Source organism: Corvus moneduloides, chromosome 6 (genome assembly GCF_009650955.1).
Source record: "Corvus moneduloides isolate bCorMon1 chromosome 6, bCorMon1.pri, whole genome shotgun sequence".
Classification (NCBI taxonomy): Eukaryota; Metazoa; Chordata; class Aves; order Passeriformes; family Corvidae; genus Corvus; species Corvus moneduloides.
This window is the reverse complement of record NC_045481.1, coordinates 45,158,546-45,176,924: the sequence shown is the minus strand read 5'-3', so window position 1 is coordinate 45,176,924 and position 18,379 is coordinate 45,158,546. Positions and strand designations below refer to the sequence as shown.

Sequence of the window (18,379 nt, the reverse complement as noted above, 5' to 3'; positions counted from 1 at the left end):
CCAGGAGACCTTGTGCCCCCTCAGCAAGACCAATGATCATGAGCAGAGGGTGGAAGAAGTCAGACACATCCTAGGAAACATCACTGCTATGCCACAAATACCGGCTGATGTAACTCAAAGCTGTTCACCACTGTTGCAGCACAAGGGAGAAAACCCAAAAATGCAAATAAAACCCCCATTTCAAATAAACAATATTTAGTTCCACAAGAACCTGAGTGGGTAAATTCTTTATTGCAACTCATTTTAAATTAGGGAAGCAAACCTAAGTGCTTGCAAGCCAGATCATCATGCTCTGAACAAACCAAGGGAGGTTTGCAGATGTACGCCATGCTGACCACAGGGTTCAGCTTCTGAGTGCAACATAGGTCTGGTAATCACATATGCATAAAGATCCTATTAATAACCTGTTATTTCTGCAGGGAACTTGGGGAGTTTGAAAACAGGCATTGGTCTGGAAGAGTGGAACACATTTAGGACCTGGGAGGCTCTGTAGACACCAGTAGTAGCAGAGTTATGTCACTAGAAATGTTTCAATGAAACTCAACTCCAACAAGGTTATGAAGTCCTGCTCAAAGGTAAACTCAGCACAATCTTAACTGAAACCAGCCAAAACCAAGCAAAAGCTGTGCAAAATCACACTTTCAGAAACTCCAATGTGAGTGCTGCAAACAGCTTTCCTGCCTGGAGCTTTGAATGTGAGGCCTTCTGTAACAGGAAAGAAATATTTTCTGCAAAGTGACCCAAAAGACTCCAGAAGTATTTAGGAGACTGCTTTAGCCAAAGTCAAAAGGGGAAAAAAGCCCATAAAAGTGGAAAACAATGTGAACAATGCTGAGCTATTCATTAAAAAATGAAAGCTGCTTCTGAGAGAGAAGGGAAATGCCCACCACAATAGCTTTGGAAAACACTGCCCAAAACCCTCAGGAAAAAAATAAAAAAAAGGAAAACATACTTTCAGAAATCAGGAATGATAAAAGTAACACAAAAGAATCACAGCAACTGCATGCTAGGAAATAAAGACCAAAAAGAAAATCACCATGGTCGAACCATTTATCCTGGCTCCCATAAATTTGGTTTTTACCCCGTTTAATCAGGACTGCATTTAGCGGAAAACTGGCACAGGCATTTTGGCAACTGCTGGGCACTCACACCATTCAGGGTTCCACCCGCTGATCCTCCCCAACTCCAATGCTCCCAACAGCTTCCACCTGGATGTGGGACAAGCCCAGCTACCACACCTGGACTGCCAGTACTGTGCCAGGGCAAAAAACAAGGAGTGGAAGATTGATTGTCAATCCCTTAAAAAAATCTTTGATTTAGATGCAATCTGCTAAATCCCTGGGGGACAGTGCTTCTCCTTGGTGTGCTCCTCACCATGCAACATGGAGGTTTGGAAACACATGGGGCTGATGGCAGCACTATCAGCACCATCTAAGGCTATGCATGTGCCTGGCCCTGCCGTCCTGAAGAACCCTTTGACAGTCTTATTTCCACTCAAAGCATGACCACAGAGGCCCCAAAAACAGCTACCCTAGAAATTTTTTTTTTGAAGAAATGCATATTTCAGGAATGAGTTAATACACTTGGAAGGAAGCACTAGCCACCTCCTTGTACTGGCATCTTTCCAGCCTCCCAAAGCCTACTACCAGCCCTGCCACAGCAATTTTGCAGGGTTAGATAACGAAATAAAGAAATGGCCAGCAAGCCACAATGCTAGAAACCTACCAGAAACCTTTGCCATTTCAGGTTGTCATTTTCACCTATTTTCTCAGCCTCATCTTCCTGCACCCTGGTGCGGGACCCTCCAGCATCCCCTCCAGGGCACTTAGGGAGTGAAGTCCAACCACAGCTGCACACTGGCTGGCTGTGACTTAACTCTGCTTCTTCTCTACAGCTAAATGGCCAGGAGCAATGCAAGACCATTCAGGTTTTATGGTCTGTGCCATCCACAGCATCCTGGAACACAGCAAAGAGTCCAAGCAAGAGGCTGTAACTTCAGTTTCCTAAATCACCAGCACACCAAACCCATGTTTTCCAGCAGTGTTATTGTTCTCCTCCCCTTCCCCTCTGCCACAATACCTCAAAGGCCTAAAAACACTTATTATATATCAATCCAGCAATTCTGAGAGCTACTTAGGAGGAAAAAAACACCCCAAACCTTATCAGATGAGACCAGCAGGACTCCAAAGCAGAGCATTGGCACTTGTCTGGAAAAAGTGGAACCACTCACAGTCTCAAGCAAGGAGCAAAACATAGCCAAAACCACCCTTAATGAAAGCTGTACCTTTTCTCTGAGGAAAACAAACAAGTGAACTACATGGAAACTCAGCCAAAAAGAAAAAGCAACACAATCCCTTGTGAACTGATAAAATATGAGATAGCCCACTGCATTCCCAGCTTAGAGAGAGATGCAGCAGAATATTCTTAGTGTTTAGTTTCTTTCCAATTCTGGGAAATGTTTTTTTGGCAAGCCTGGTTTTCACCTGAGGGTAATGCAAAAAAGGAACATAAAAAATTCCAACATGAATGACAACTGAAGAGCAGCCATCTGTGTGGGCGTCTCTCTTTCCAAACAAAACTTGGAGTGAAAAGGGTTTTCCAATGAGCCAGCCAAGAAAAGGGAAACTTCATCAAGAATCACAGTGGGATCCTGCCTGGAGAGTATGCTGAATGCAAGTACCAGGGCTAAAACCACACCCCCTCTGCCCACTACCAGCAGTTCTCCCAGATGTCCATCTGTCCACTGTTCCTTATCTTCCCTTTTAAAAACTGCAGTGAAAGCTGCTGGGGAGGATACAACGCGTGGCAAGTAATTACAGAGCAAAGCAGAGCAGAAGCACCTTTGGGGATAAGCAGCAATTCAGGCAGCTGCTGAAAGCTGGCCCTCCGTGAGGGCTGCAGGAGGTCTCTGCCTGCAAAACCAAGCTGAGGGACACTGGCACTGGCACAGTTGTGCTGGGAGGGCTGGGTGAGCACAAATGATGGAATGCCCATGGAACTACTCACCTGCACTAAACAAAGGTTTTAAAACCAGCAATCTGAAGTCAGCTCCATTCTTTGCTGCAGGTAACCCAGAGACTGCCAGAATTCCCACTGCTGCACCCTCCCATGCAGACGTGTGTTCCAGCATTCAGCCACAGACGTGGCAGCTCCTCACCTGCCCCAGTACCTGGGGCTGGAGGCTGCCAGCCAAAAGCAGCTCTCAGCCTGCTTAAAACCCAGCATATTTGCAAGGCACAGGGTCAAGCTAGAGCAGATGGAATGTTGAATTAGGCTGCTCAGCCTCCATCCAGCTCCTTCCAGAGCAGCTCCTCTTACACCACTGGAGACAGGGTATTGATTCAGACCTTAGCAGTTTACATGCACCTTTGGGCCAACCCAGGACAGCTATTTTCAGTGACATTGCCAGCAGATTACAATATATGCCCACATACTTTAAGCACAGTTCAGTGATATCAGCAAAAATTCACTGATAGAAAAAGAATTTTCCTATCAAGAGTACTCAAAACAGACATCTCCTCCTCCACACACACACCCTCCACACACAAAACCCTCCTTGCTTTTAACCTGAGCATCAGAAAAAAAGCTGACCCATGGATGCCCTGAGATTCCTGCTCATTTTGTAGCATGCCACTCTAAGAGGAAATTGAGCTGAACATTGACATGCTCAAGGCCATTTAAAGCAGAGGCTGGCTTTCCTGACATATCAGTGTTCTTCCAGCCTCTGAGGGCAAGAGACAGAGAGGAAGAGAAGTGCTTTTGGAGAGAAAGCACTAGTAAGATAGGAGCTTCCCTGAAATAATTAGCAATGTAAGGAAAAACCACAAAACCCAACCACCCACAAACTTTCCCTAAAGAAAAGCTTCAAACTTCTGAAGTCTCTACATCCACAGGCCATCAGGTGTATGGCAAGCACGGAGCCGACTGCTGCATCAACACTGGGGCACACAAGATCATCTGCATCCCACAGGGATAGGGGATTTGGAAATAGGTTTGCAACTAGAAGTCCCCAGGGAACTAGGGAAAACTGAATAGCTAAAACAATCCTGATTTGCCAGCTAATATAGATGGTTCTTAACAGAAAGATAATAACAGGTCTTAGGAAGACATAAGCCCCCTCCTCCATGGAGAGAAGACTGTTATTTTGGCACTTATGTTTTCCTCGTTTCTCAGGAAGCTTGGCAGGAAATGGTGGAGACTTCTCCCACTGCACAAATTCTTTTATCAAGTTAAATTAGATTAATTCCTTCAGGAAGATTACTGCTCTAAGCCGTTGATGAGTGCTCCTACCTTGATTCTCATGGTGCTTCTACTCCAGTGACTGAAACAGCACTTAAAATTTTGTTTCATCCCCAATCCTTTCACGAAGATACAAGTCTGTTACCTGCAGGCAACATGTACCCACTTGGACCAAATGCAGAATACACCTAAATTCCTAGTGTTACTTCCTCTCTTTTTTCTGGTTTCCAAACATTCAGAAGCAAATTGGAACTGAAGGATTTCTCCTTGTTTTCTTAATGGAACCATGACAAAGCTGCTGTGCAATTGTCTGCTGGCTGGGGGGGAGAAAAAGAAAGATAAAGCAAACGGCAGGAGTTAACCTGCAGCAGGAAACAAATCATTTACATGCCCATATGTGGAATCAACTCTCATTTTTTCAGAGGAGTAAGTACCAAAGGCTTTGAACACAGTCATCTGCTCTCTGATGTCATTCTCAGATGTCTGGTGCTTGCAGCACTACCAGCTAATGGTAAGAAAGATGACTCTGTTAAAGGAGTGGTGGAAACATCCGAGGAGATGCAAGACCAAGAAGAAAATATCCCTCCACCCCTGAAAGATTGTTGCTCATGTGAGAAACTAGTGCAAGACCCAGAGTGGTTAGAAGCAGTTGGTGAAAGCAATGAGGCGTGTGAAGACAGTTTGTCCCTGGAGCAGCAGCTGGGGAAGAGAGGAGAAGACAGCTGCAGCACTGCCCCAGGACATCCCATGTGCCACCCTATTCATTTTAGGGTATCTGACAAGGGTACTCAAACACGGGCATGATACATCCCATATCATCAAAAAGCTCAACCCTCGGTGAGCCTCCAGTGGCCCCAAATGCGGGTGCAACAGGACAGTGCAATGCACTGCAGGGACAGAACTTTTCCCATGGACGCTGCAGTTAACGTGACTTTGTTAATTCACTGCTCAGGATCAGGCCAAAAGGTTGGCTCATTGACCACCTGCCCCTGAGCAGCACCTCTCACCCACTGCTGGTTAACCTCTGCGGCAGCCGTCACAAGGAAAGCAAGAGCAACCCAGACTGAGTTATCCACTGCAGCAACACAATGCTGTTCTCAACTTGCATTACCCAACCCTTGTGCTCTCACAACAGCGTTCTAAGCTATTTTTCAAGTCAGCATTTGCTTTTTGGCTAGCCAATATAACGTTTCCTCTCCCTTCCCCCAGTCAGAGATTTGGCAAAATTGCTTCTTCTGCAAATCCTGCTGCAAATGCTGAACTTTTGCCAGTTAGACAGGGAAAGTCTTGACTAAAAATAAACCATGTTTCAGAAAATAGATCTCCTTCCAGTACAACGAAGTAGTGGATAATGCATGCAAACAGATCTGCCAGGAGAACATAGCCTCCAGATTTGCATAAGAATCTCCTCAAGCTCAACAGACAGCTCCAACGCCTGTGACTTATCCCATCTTAACAAAAAAAACATGGGAGGAAAAAAAAGGAGAGAAGTAGGGTTGAGGGTGCTGAGATAAATCAACTTTCCACCTGTGGTGGCAGAAAGAGAAGTGCCACCACCACCACCACTTGCCTGCATCCCCAGTGAATCAAGCTGGTCATAACCCATACGGGAGGGAGAGGATGGTACAGCATTCCCTACATGGTCACTACAGAAGGCGAAAGTTTGTTACAGGAAATTCGCTGCCATTCAGGCATGAGAAGGGAATAACCTGGGATTTTGCCACCTGAGTCACCAGGAGTCTGGGACACTGACTCAGTGCTGGCTCCCCCAGCTCAGACACACCTGCAACAGCTTGCTAGCAAATGGAGGCACTCCTACCTTTGCTGTTCCCCTTTAAAAAGGAAGAGGCCTTTTACACTAGACAATTAATTGAAGAAAAGGAAAGCATAAGGAGAAGGCTGACATGGGAAGCACAAGCAGTGCTCTACTAACCAGCTCTGCTTTCAGCTCCAAAGCAGAGGGCAGGTTTGCTTGCATGCTGTGATAAACCCCAGGAAATACAGGAGAATTAGGTGGAAACAGCTCCACCCTGACTCCTACTCCTCCAGCACGTCTGCAGCACCACCCAGACAGTCCCGGATGAACCAGGTTTTCAAGAAAGATCTCTTTCCATAATGAATCCATTTCACTTTTTCAGGGATCAAGAAAGCTTTATGCAGCAAGTTATGTTTATATCCTTATACAATCAAATGGGCCGTTCAGGCAAACTAAATGCAAGACAATGCCATTTTGATGAGATCCATCAGGGATGGACGTTTGCAGAAGGAGCTTCTTTTGCTTTGTTAGCTCTTAGGGCAAGCTGAAGGTTTGAGCTCGCGTGCCAGGCCAACCCTCCTTGTCCATTAACACTCCCATAGCAGGATCGTCCACCCGCTTTTCAGACCTCCCTCGAGCAAGCACAGATGGCAAAATATTCCACTCCAATTCCAGTGGTTGCACACACACACCTCTGATCAGCTGGGAACACAATTCCAGATAATACAATAGTAGACTGCAACCCAGTCCTATATTTTCCCCTCCTCAAAGTAATGCAGAAATTGAAATCGAAGTGCCAACAGACCTGCTAGTAGCACAGCGAGAGGCATCACTGAAAGCATGTTTGGCATCTCAGGGACTTCGACTCAGGCAATGCACTTAGAATGTCAAACAGTTGCAAAGAGAGCAGATTAGATTTTTCATTTGAGCACTGATGCCTTAAAGCAATAACAAACCAAATAACTCAGGCAAAAGGATGCACAGGGCGGCGCAGGGGAGGCACTACTCCACTGCTCCTGAGAACAATCAGTGGCAGAGCAGAGCAGTAATTATCCAGGGAGGAATAAGCTGCTACAGGCTGTTCTTGCCATACATTAAGAAAACAACAGCAGATTTGTTCATGGTTGGATACCAACACGCACACAGCTCCCTCCCACCCCGCTCGGGACGCAGGCGGACGCCCGCCACGGGGGAGCTGCCAAAGGCCAGCTGAGCAAGAGGGCGCAGCAGCCGCCTGCGCAGCCGCGAGCTCGGCCGGGATTCCCCAGCTGGTGCTCCAGGAAGGAAAAGGCAGTGCCTGTGCTAGCAAGGAGCATGGCCTCCCAGGAGCTGCTCTGCAACGATGCTGTTTTTCAACCTGCTCCTCAGAGGGCTGTCAGCAAGGCTAAATGCAAACCTTATCTTCTGCCTCAGTGTTTTCTCAAAACCTCTGGGTGGAAAAAATCACTATTCACTGCAGATCAGTCTGCACCACAGGATCCATTCCACACCCGTCAGGCAACCCCTGCACACATTTCACCCCATGCCACATACAGCCCCTCTTCCCCTTGCCAGGAACACGACAAACATACCTGTTCAGAGCATCAGCATCTCCTATAGCACTGACAAGGAGCCGTAACACGATTCCCATCGGCATATAGGAACTGGCAAATCCTGTAAGCATTACAGAGAATAGTAATTAGTGACATTAATAAGAGCTGGCTGGTGAAAGGGAAGGATGCCAAAGCAATCTCGCGAGAATCAGGAGGGTGTTAGATCCCAGCCCTGAACACACTCCTGTCCAGCCCTGGCACCATATCAGAGGTACATGGCATGAGGCTGTCAGGGGACTTCTCCAAAATCACAGAAGGAAGCCAAAGTAAAAGGCAAGATGATGAGTACCAAACCAAGGCTGTTAATCCAGTAAAGCCTCCTCAACAGCCAATGCACTGAAGACAGCATCTATGTGCAGGGGTAGAAAAGAGGCTGGTAAATGGGATCACCTACAATGCCCCTACTGCGTTCCCTGAGATGCTGCTGAAGATCTGCTCCACAGCACCTGTGTGATTTCTTCTGGTTTGCAAAGGAGGCAAATCCCACATGATGTCAGAGCCAGGCTGCTTCCATTTTTTCTTCATCATCATTATAGTTTCATAATACAAATGGCTTTATATTTTCCACTGATTGCTGTATAAAGCTTTTGTACCTTAGTCACATAAAAGACATTTAGCCAGCACTGAGCAAGAGCTGCGATAGAAGTCACCTCTGCGGGCTGCAAAAACACCTCACTTCGGGCATTTGAAGTGCCTGCTGCACGCCAAAGAAAAGACAGCAGAAATGTTTTACTGGAAACAATTCTAAGCAGCCATAAGGAGATGTTTTTGTGATGATACAACTGAACCAAAGGTCACCACATCTAATACAACTTTACTTTTCCCATCCTGTTCATGCAATTGTTTGGGGATAGCAAGGAACATGGTGGATGAGGGACCATCCTCAAACACACTGTAACATAGAGAGGATCTGGAAGCTGAGGGAGGTAAGAAAACAGTGAGACAATGTCTCTAGTCAAAACACCAAACCAGCAAGTGGAAGGTACAGAATCAGCCTGACAATGTCTCATGTACTTCCTGCCAACCGGACCTCATTATGTACTGTGAGAAAACTTACTCATGCAGCACATTGGTTTACCTTGGACTGAGAAAGAGAGACTCACTTGTTTCCCCAGGCTCTGCAGGTGATTCAGAGACCGGTCATTGCCAGCTGGTATTTAAAGAACTGAGAAAAAGTGTAATCCATTCATGGTTCCCCCTCACTCATTTTCCCTTTTCTCCTTTCCCATTATGGAAGGGCTGAAGGCATTTCTAAGGATGAAGATGCTGAAGGCCACAAGACCACAGCACAGACCTTGGACTCCAGCCTCAATCACAAATTTTCCATCACCCTGTTGCTCTACATTAGCCAAAACACAAGAGCTTTTTACTCCTGTTATGTACCTCCAGGAGGGTCTTCTGTTGTTCTTTTGAAGCCATAAATGAACACTGTTCAGCAGTTCTACAAGGGCAGAAATAACAGGACCTGGACAATAATCTTCAGTGGCAGGTTATGTATAAAGGTACAAAAAACAAGGAAATTCATACCTTAATTTTACATGGCTTAAATCTGAAGGGGCTGCTTTAGCTTTGTAGGACTTCATTTGCACTGGCATTGACCCATGCACATGGGGAGAATCAACACGCTGATAACCAGACAACCTTTTCTCCCTTCCTCCTCGGGTTCCTTTTCCCATTAACAACTTTCTCAACGCGATTCCTACTCTTAGACAATGCTGCAGAAACATCACTGGCAAAGTTCAAAGTCCTCGCCTCCCAGTACTGCCGAGCAAGGCTAAAAGAGATGCCTGAAGCTTCCTTAAGTGCTGCTGGATTTAATCAAAGCCATATGAAGGTAGCCTGGCTTGCCTTCCCAAAGCAACTGCAGCTCTCAGACAAAGCATTTTGTCCCGCAGCAAACAAATATACTGGAAACAGAGCTGAGTGCCAGGGAATCAGACTGCCCAGCCTCCCCCTTGGTTCCCAAACTTCCTTCTCACAGTGCTCAGCAGAATCACTCGTCCCAGGGCTGCTCCTTGCCAAGATACAACCAGGCTCCAGGCAATGCAGAGCATGGACAACACACTCATGACAGCTGAGCTCCTCTGCTGCCTTCCTGCAGCTCCAGCTTGTCCATCAAAATATGCATTTCTCAGTGTCACCACCCCAGTGGACCCTCTCTGTCCTTGGCCAAGACAAGATGACTCATTGCTTGTTGCAGACTGAAGTAGTGCTGCAGAAACATGATAACCTTTTATTTCATCTAATGCAGCAAAGATTCACCAGTTTATAAGCAGGTTATGAAGCAAGGCAGCAGAGGACTGAGTGATGCCAGGTGACTACAAAGGGAGAAGGAAGCATCTCCAGATCAGGAGTGAAGGACACAATAAAAATGATGGAGCAGAGAAATAGGGCAATTCTGCATAGCAGGAATGACCAGAAGTCTGCCATACCAGAAGCAGTAAAAAGTAAAAAGAGAAGGGTGGCATTGGCCAAAAGTGCAGGCACATGACCTTGGAGGACCTGCTAGACCCCAAGTTCGATTATGCAGCTTTGCTAATGCCCCCATCACAAGCAGATACACTCACCATAAAAGAAACCCTACTCTGAAGCCTAAATGGGGAGATTGGTGTTTCCTGACAACTTTGAGAAGTAATTACGTTTTCTCTAAGAGGCTTATGCTAATTTTCTCCCCCCATCCTGTGATGATCTTCCAATATCAGCAATTTCCAGCTCAGACAAACAGCTCTGGCCCCCCACAATCAACATCAAGGCCAAGCGTGCTGCTTTTAGGAGGAAAATGCACGACTCCCTTCACATATGTGATGAGCTCCTCAGACCTCAGCAGGAGAGTGCTGCCACAGCCATGCCAGCTGCCCAGCCACCAGGCCCTGAGAAGTCATCCTCAACGTGATAACATAACTTGCAACAAGCACATAATACAATGTCTTTTCAGCCTGAGATGGGTCAGATAAAGGTTTATAACAAGTCAGGAAGATAGACCTATCCCCAGCCTTAGGGCTAGAGGAGAACAGGAGAGCATAACTTGTCCCTCCCAGAGAGGCACTAACACATCAGGCCCTGATCTGCTGTATATTTAAGCAGAGAAATCATAGAAACACAGAGTGATTTGGGTTGGAAGGGACCTCTTAAAATAATATAGTCCAACCTGCTGCCATGGGCAGGGACACCTTCCACCAGACCAGGTTGCTCGAAGCTCTATCCAGCCTGTCCTTGAATGCTTCCAAAGATGGGGCACCTACAACTTCTGGGGGCAACATGTTCCAGTGCCTCACTACCCTCATCACAGAAAACTTCTCCCTTGTATTCAACCTAATATTCTCCTTGATACATTCAGCAGAAAGTTTTATTTAAAAGCTGTGCTCAAAGTCCTCCCAGAGGGAAACTTCCCCTGGATTAACTGGGAAGCCAAACTCTTGCAGCATGGACACGAAGCCACCAGTCAGCAGTGCCCCACAAAGGACTCTACCAACACTGTAGCCTCCCAGAAATATTAACGCACTTGGCAATCCTTACCACCCTTTTACATGGAAGGAAACTGAAGTAGAAGCAGGACGTGTTCTACCAGGGGCTACACAGCGGCCCTTCAGCAAGCCATCCCCACTCCCACATGATCATCAGCTTATCTGATCCAAAACTACCCTCTGCTGCCACAACAGACAGTCCTGCCTTTTCCCTCCTCCCTCTTCTACACATCCCAGTCATCTCTACACTTGAGGTAGCAACCACCATTTGCTTGATCCAGCTAGAAGCCATCCCAGAAAAAAAGAAAATAAAGGGGAAGAATTTCTGGCAGAAGAACAGCCTGAAATCAGCTAAAGCTGATGAGAAGCGTGACCTCAGAAAGATGGCACAGTGGTACATGTGGAAACCTAGATGAGGCTTCAACCCATCATATCTTTGTCTTTGCACAGGGGTAAGTCATGTAAAATCAGTTTAACAGCTCCATTCACTGCTGAGCATGCTCAGTCACTCACTTTTCTAAAGACCCCTCCAAAACAGCCCGGTGATTTGCTCTCTGAGGTCTCCAAACTAGGCTGATGCACCCAAACAGCAACACACCACAGCTATGCAAGCCTTGCAGCTTACCAAGGCACAGTGGTAAAACAAAATTCCTCCAAGAGGTTTGGGGATATTTTCGGGGGGGGGGGCGGAGGGGTGTTTTGTCACAGCTGAAGGGTGTTCTCAAATGGTTTCCAGGAGCAGAGGAGCAAGGACAAGCATATGCAAAGGATCTAGCAAAAGCTCTTAAGCAAAGCAGACAGCAGGAAGCTGAAAATAAATATGCAAAGCCCTTTGCAGCACCAAAGTTCAAATCCATCTGGATATTTCTAAGGCTGTCGCAGCAGCCCATAGAGGGGATTTTCCAATTCCTTGCAGAGAAACCCTGGAAAATAAAGATGGAAAAGTAGATTCACAGGCTCAAACTCTAAGCCAGATCTTCATCCCGACATGTGACCACCTTCAACAGCACCAGGAGTGCAGAGGGAGGAGCACAACACAGCCCTGCATGGTCCCCACAGGCTGGCTTGTCCCCAGCATCTGGAAGCCTGAGCCCCCTCCACCCCCATCCCGCTTTGCCTCTGGCACAGGTGTGGATGGAGGGGTTGCAGCAGACGCAGGTGCAGCTCAGGGTATCTGTCAGAGGACCTGCCAGCACAAGCCTTCACATCCCAGCCAGTCACCTCGCCTCCAAAACCAGCAAGGGGTACAGTCCTGTAAAAGGACTGTAAAGTACAGGTCACAAAGCTGCACTGAGTGGAGGGAGACGATCCATCAATGTGTCCAGAGGTCCCATCCAAGCATCTCAGCAGCAGTCTGATGGAGCTACCCGCCACTAGCTCCTTACAGAGGGGAAGGAGGCAGAGCTAATCCTGCCTTGTTTTTCTGAGTTACACAGCATTAGTCACACAGGCTCCTGCCCCAGGGCCCCCAGGCAAGCCTTGCCTTCGATGGTTGCTGTGTGCTCCCACTGAAACCACCAACTCTGCCAGCTCTCAACACGAACAGACAAGCACAGTTCAAAAACTCACATTCGAGCCTCCTTTAAACACCTTTCACAGAAATACCCAGAGCTGCCCCTCTACTTAACACAGCTCTTTTTTTCCCCCCACCAGAAAAAGCACCAAGTTAGTAAAATTGAGTTTCCATGGGACTAAAATCAATTAACCAGCTACACGTGTCCAGCTGACCCGTTGCCAGTTTTCCGGACAACTGTTACCATGCAGACCACATGCACACCCCCAGAATATCCCAAAGCATCCTTAAGAAAATCATGGACTTTGTAATAAAGCTCAAGCTTTCCTCTCTGCAGAAATTCATCTTAGTAAAAAAAAAAAAAAAAAAAGCAAACCACAACAGATCAATTCAGGTCTATTTTTACCGAGAAGAGCTTCAGAAGTCAGCTGCAGCTTGGTGTAACCACAGAGCTGATGTGAGACAGGACACAAGAGCCATCACGCCACATGTCCAGCATTTATGCTGGGGACCTTCCAGTTGCCTGCATGCCACCTCCCAGCAGCAGGGACTTGGGGCAGAGCACGGCTCCTCAGCTTGCAGAGAGAAGCAGCTCATTGCACTCACCAAGACACCAGTGACCACTGATAACAGAGGGAAGCAATGCCCACACCTGTTTCTAAATGGAGACGAGCTGCCAAAGCAATCAAGCAAGCCGAGCCCTTCAGCTGCACCTCCACAAAGGTCTCCTGGCCCATGCCACAGCTCTGCCTTCCCCACCGGCTTTGCAGCACCAGCAGGAATCGCTCTGAAACGCAGTTTTGCAAGCAGATGCCTGCAGCGGAAGCAGCCTCCAGTGCACAGCCTCTCTGCTCATTTTACTGCAATTTCTTGAAATCAAACAAGAACAGCTAAATTCATCCCCTCTGAGCTCCAGCAGGATACTGGCTACCCCAATCTTTTCATTTCAGTCTGCCACTTCCAGCGGTTGGAGAATAGGGAATAGAAACATTGAGCCACAAACTAAAGACCACAGATGCACTTCCCAGGGACAATTACCCCTCCTGCCCAGCCTCTCTGGGGATGGACCCCTCTGTCCATTCAGCTGTCCCCATGTCAGATCCAGCACCCTGCCAGAGGTGATGTGCAGTCTCCCAAGGACTGATCTGCTTGGGTATGCCACAGGAAGACATCAGTGGAGATTCAGCTGGCATCCATGCCCAAGGCAGGAAAGCAGTAAGGGAAGAGATCCCTGTAAAATCCAGACAAAAATCTTGAAAAACAGTTTCCTTGGACACACTGGAGGCTGACAACAGTCCACTGCCAAAGAGGGGCAGAGACACCTGCCCCTTCTCCCTCCTGTTCCCTCCAGTCTGCTGGAAGGAAAAGCTCTGGCTGCCATGAAGCCTCTGCCTGCCATCAGACTGAGTGCTGGCACAGAAGAGGGCAAGATGACAACGACCTCCATCCAGACCTTCAGATGTTAAAAGCATGACGAGGGCAACGCTACAGGAAAGAAAACTCCCTGAGTTCTCACGAGTCTGTAAAGAGCCAGAATAGCTGAAGGGATTTATAGACCAAGCTTAAAAGCACACACACTCTTGCTCAGCTGAGTCCACCCCTTGTATTGACACATGTATGGTGCAATTTTTTCCACAGAAACTGGATTACAGCACCCTACTTTAGGAGGTGACTAATCACAATTTAAACACATCAACTGGAAACAAGTCCAGCCCCTTCAGTGGTTAAGGTCTTGTAACGCTTATTTGGTTTTCTCAGCTATATGTTACATATGCCCCCTTCCCACTCCAAATTCAACTTCAAATTCCACCTGCTGTACCTCATGGCATCTTTCTCTCACAGCATGGGAGACCGTGAGCAGACTCCAGCCACATCTTTTCAGCACACAGACGTATCAAAGCACAGCCATCGGGTCACCACTGCCAAGCCTGCTGTGGGATTTACAACTTAAGTTCAAGGCAGGCAGAAGGACCATGTATCAGGCTCTGCTCAGCCTCCAGTCATTTAGAGCATCTCTGGGGGTCAAGTGATGGTCCTACCAGCCCTTTATCCAAGGGAGCCGAGTGGCGGGTGTCTGTCCACCATAGCTACCACCATCAGTCTGGTCAGTTCTGGAGCAAACCTGATGGGAAGGCAGCCGTAGCTCAAAAATACATTGGGAAAGAAAAAATCCAGTGTCAGGCCACCTAGACTGTGGCAGCAACAAAGTGGCTCAACTGTGCACCTAGGCCACAAGAGCTGTCAATCAAATCAATGCCTTGCAGGTCAGATACAGGTTTCCCTGTGAAACTCACGCAGCAAGTCAGGGAACAAAGCAAATAGTGAGGCTTTGAAATAATTTCAGTAACTTTATCTGCTTAACATCATAAGCAGCAGCAACAGCACAGGTAACACTTCTGACCCACTTCGTTACCACCAGAGGATCCTTCCTGCTAAGTTCCCCCCAGTCATATATCAACACTCTCATGATCACTTTTGACTCATGGAACTGAAGGGGGTGGGATGAGAGATACTGTAAGAACAAGACACCACAGAGACAATTTTTCAAGAAACTGAACTTCTAAATATGCTGGTCATTTTCTTACCTGCTCCTTCATCTACTCTGTATTGAAATGTTTGACAAGACACACAACTCATTATCAGTGCAACCTTGCTCCACTCAAGCCCAAATCACACGTCAGAGCTTTAAAAGGAGACACTCAAAAATTTTACCTTGGGGTGAGAAAACTAAATAATAAAGTAATAAACTAAACTAAGTAATAAACTAAAACTTGTGTAGTCAGCTATGATGCAAACAGGAGAAAATTTTTTTTTTAAAGCAACTGCAGTAGCTCAGACTGATACTGTATTCCCCCAACATCCTACCACCATGGTGGTGAGTGGCAGATGTGGCTCTCACATGCATAACCCTCACTGATTAATGAACAAAACCGAGGGCAAGGGGAGGCAGGAGATTTAAAAACTCAAGACAACCTGCTTTTGATCCTGATTTCTGGTGAGTGAATTGGCCCACAGCATGTGCATGAAGAAGGTAGGCATGTCTGCACAGCTGCTGCAAAGAGAAGTAAGAGATGCAGGAGCAGGCTGCAGACTTAGGCTGGCTGTCCCAGCTGCTGCTAGGTCACCAGCAAAGCATGCACCTCACTTTGCTTAATGAGCTACTCTCCCCCACACCTCTTACAGCAGGAGGCACCGGCAAACTCCTGAATACACCAACAAACAAGCATTTTGAGCAAGCAGGCTTTAATTCTGCTGTCAGGATGCCAGCAGGGACCCAAGTCCTAACTAAGGAGATCAGCTGTGTACTGATGGACACTCAGGCAAAGCTGGGGTAATGGGGGCACGTGAGGGCCTGAGCACCCCCAGCACCTGCTTCCTCTTCATGGACCTTTTTTCCCTCGCCTTGGACTGATCACAAGTAGTTTCCCACAATGAAAATCCTTCACTGAGCTCCAGAAGATGAGACAAGTGATTTGTTCGCTTGAATTTTGGGGTACCAGAGGCACTGGGGCTCACTGGCACCATGAGCTCCCACCCTGCTGGACGCAACTGCTCGGCTGCTGCCTGCAGCACAGGAAGTTTCTCTGCAGAAAGCAGAGAATGGTGCTGGCTCCTGTGTTTGATTTCCAGGATCCAAGCCACAAGGAGAGCTAAAAATACCCCAATTAACCATTCCTTTTCAACACAAGACTTGATGACAATGCCACAAACGTATTATACAACTGCAATCAGGAAGATGTGATCTGCAAATCTAACTTTTAAGAAAAGTGAAAAATCAGAAAAAAATTATTTCAGAAAGAAATCAAACTGAGAAAACAGCTGGCCAGGACAGTAAGCTCTGAATTCAAGTATGGACCACATCGCCAAAAATGTAGAGAAGCTTGTGCTACTTGCAATTGTGGTGGCTGGCTCTGAGGTGCTTGCAAGCTTTCTGGTGTGACACACACAGGGTATATAATTTCTGTTCTGCACTGATTATACAAAGAGAGCTCGTTCTGGCTATAGCCCATGCAAGCTGTCTCCTGGATCAGCTGGCTGCTTAGCATGGTGCCATCATGCATGTCAGGAGTTAAGCAGGAAACTTTTATTCCCGGTAAAACCCGTTGCAAAGAGACAGCTATGCTCTGGAGCTAAGGATTTCCTCACATGAAGATTTAGTAGCAAATTTTTTTATCACTGCCCAGTCTTTGCAGTGACACGTAGACTTTCAACATCGTCTGTGGGTAATACTGGAGTACATTACTCACAGCAGTGCACCCAGGAGAACCAGCAAATCCTCTCTGTTTGAGCCCGAGCGTCAGCTTTACCCTGGAATTACATTTATCTCTCTGGCACTAGGCTCTCATTAATGGAATTACCAGGCAGGCTGCTTCAGACTTAACACTTGAGAGAGGCGGGCTGGGATGGCTCCACTCCAGCCTCAGCCCGCAAAGCCGGCACTGTTTCTCTATCCTCCAGCGAGCTGCTGCCCGAACGAGCCCGACCCCATGACGAGAGCCAGGGAAACAAAAGGAACAACCCCGAACTGTCCAGGGCAATCAATATCTTTCTAGGAACATCCAGGCTTCTTGCCAGCTTTCTTCCAACCCTGATTTAGCTCTTCTGCAGTGCAAGGGGGATGGCACACGCAGGAGCAACACGGCGGGGTGCGGAGCCGGCAAGCATGGCTGGCACTCGAGCAGATACTTACAGGGGACAATCTACAACGGTCCCTCTACAAATACCTCAGGCTGAGGGTGCCAAAGCAAACCCACAGCTACGGAGAGCACCCACCCAGCTTGAAAATCAGAGCAAGCACTCCAGTCCGAATACTTGCTTCAGAAATACCCACTGCTACTTCAAGTGGGGAGGTGTAAGGTAGCAAACCAGCCGAGATTGCTACCCTCAGCACACGAGAGTATCTTGCACATTCTAGAAATCTGCCTTCCACCACAGCAGCTCTTGCAGTGCCATGCTGAGCAATCTGCAGCGTGGCATGAACCAGCCTCTTAAAGAACCCCTGCACTACCCAGTAAAATGGACAACTGGGAGGTCCCAGGCTGCCGAAAACCAAAGAGGATGCAGCAAGCAACCCTACCACAAAGCTGCATGGATAGCTCTGCAACTTCAGCATCTGTGGGGGCTGTTCTTCACACAGAGCAGCTGTAGGCTTCTTTAGCTGGTATATTCCGAGCCACCTGCAAGAGTACTTCTCTAATCTCAGTGTGGAGGGAGCACCAAAACATGAACAATGCTTGCCCAGCACTGTTCAAGAGCACAGCTCTGCCAGAGCAAGTGGAAGATAGAAAGGGGAAAGCAAGGACAAAGTTTATTTGCAGAGCATAGACATGTCCTTCCAACAGCTTGAGCTGTGGGAGCTGAACTACTCTCCCCTGTAATTAAAATGAAGGAGAGGAAAGCACAGGACTTACTCCAGCGTGACTGTGAAGGACTGAAAAGCTTTGAGTTTCAAAGTCCACCTTAACACACATTCTTTGGTGAGATTTTAATTCTAAAGAACAGGAGAAAAGAGGTTTTGCTGTGGGAAAACCTGCTGTACAACCCTGTTGTTAAACCAAACAAGGCACAAATGAGGGAGGGCTGTGGCTGGGGTTGATGAAGCAAGGCTGAAGACCGGCCTCTGTTCCCCCTGCCCCTGCATTTGCTCTGCCAGGAGCTCCCAGCAACACGACTCAGAGGCAGACTGCCCCATGACAGGAAAAACACATGTAACACCCAGGCGGTGAAACCTCACATCTGAGAGCATCTATGCAAAACACAGCCTGAAACATATTTTCCAGCTCCACAGAGTCAGCTTGATACTTAGCAAAGCCAA

General features: G+C 47.4%; 1 protein-coding gene across 8 annotated transcripts in view; it reads right to left on the bottom strand.

Annotated features, from left to right (window-relative positions):
* LOC116445223 (USP6 N-terminal-like protein) overlaps positions 1-18,379 on the bottom strand; it is an 83,255-nt gene that overhangs the window by 62,425 nt on the left and 2,451 nt on the right. For 5 of the 8 annotated variants that reach the window (XM_032111599.1, XM_032111602.1, XM_032111603.1 and 2 more), the window contains exon 2: positions 7,567-7,648. The exons of 1 other annotated variant lie outside the window; for it this stretch is intronic. The gene's annotated coding sequence lies outside the window, so the exon portion shown is untranslated. Of the gene's footprint in view, positions 1-6,800; positions 6,874-7,566; positions 7,649-13,216; positions 13,384-18,379 lie in introns of those variants that run through there. 2 more of the 8 variants (XM_032111604.1, XM_032111601.1) reach the window with 2 other exon arrangements.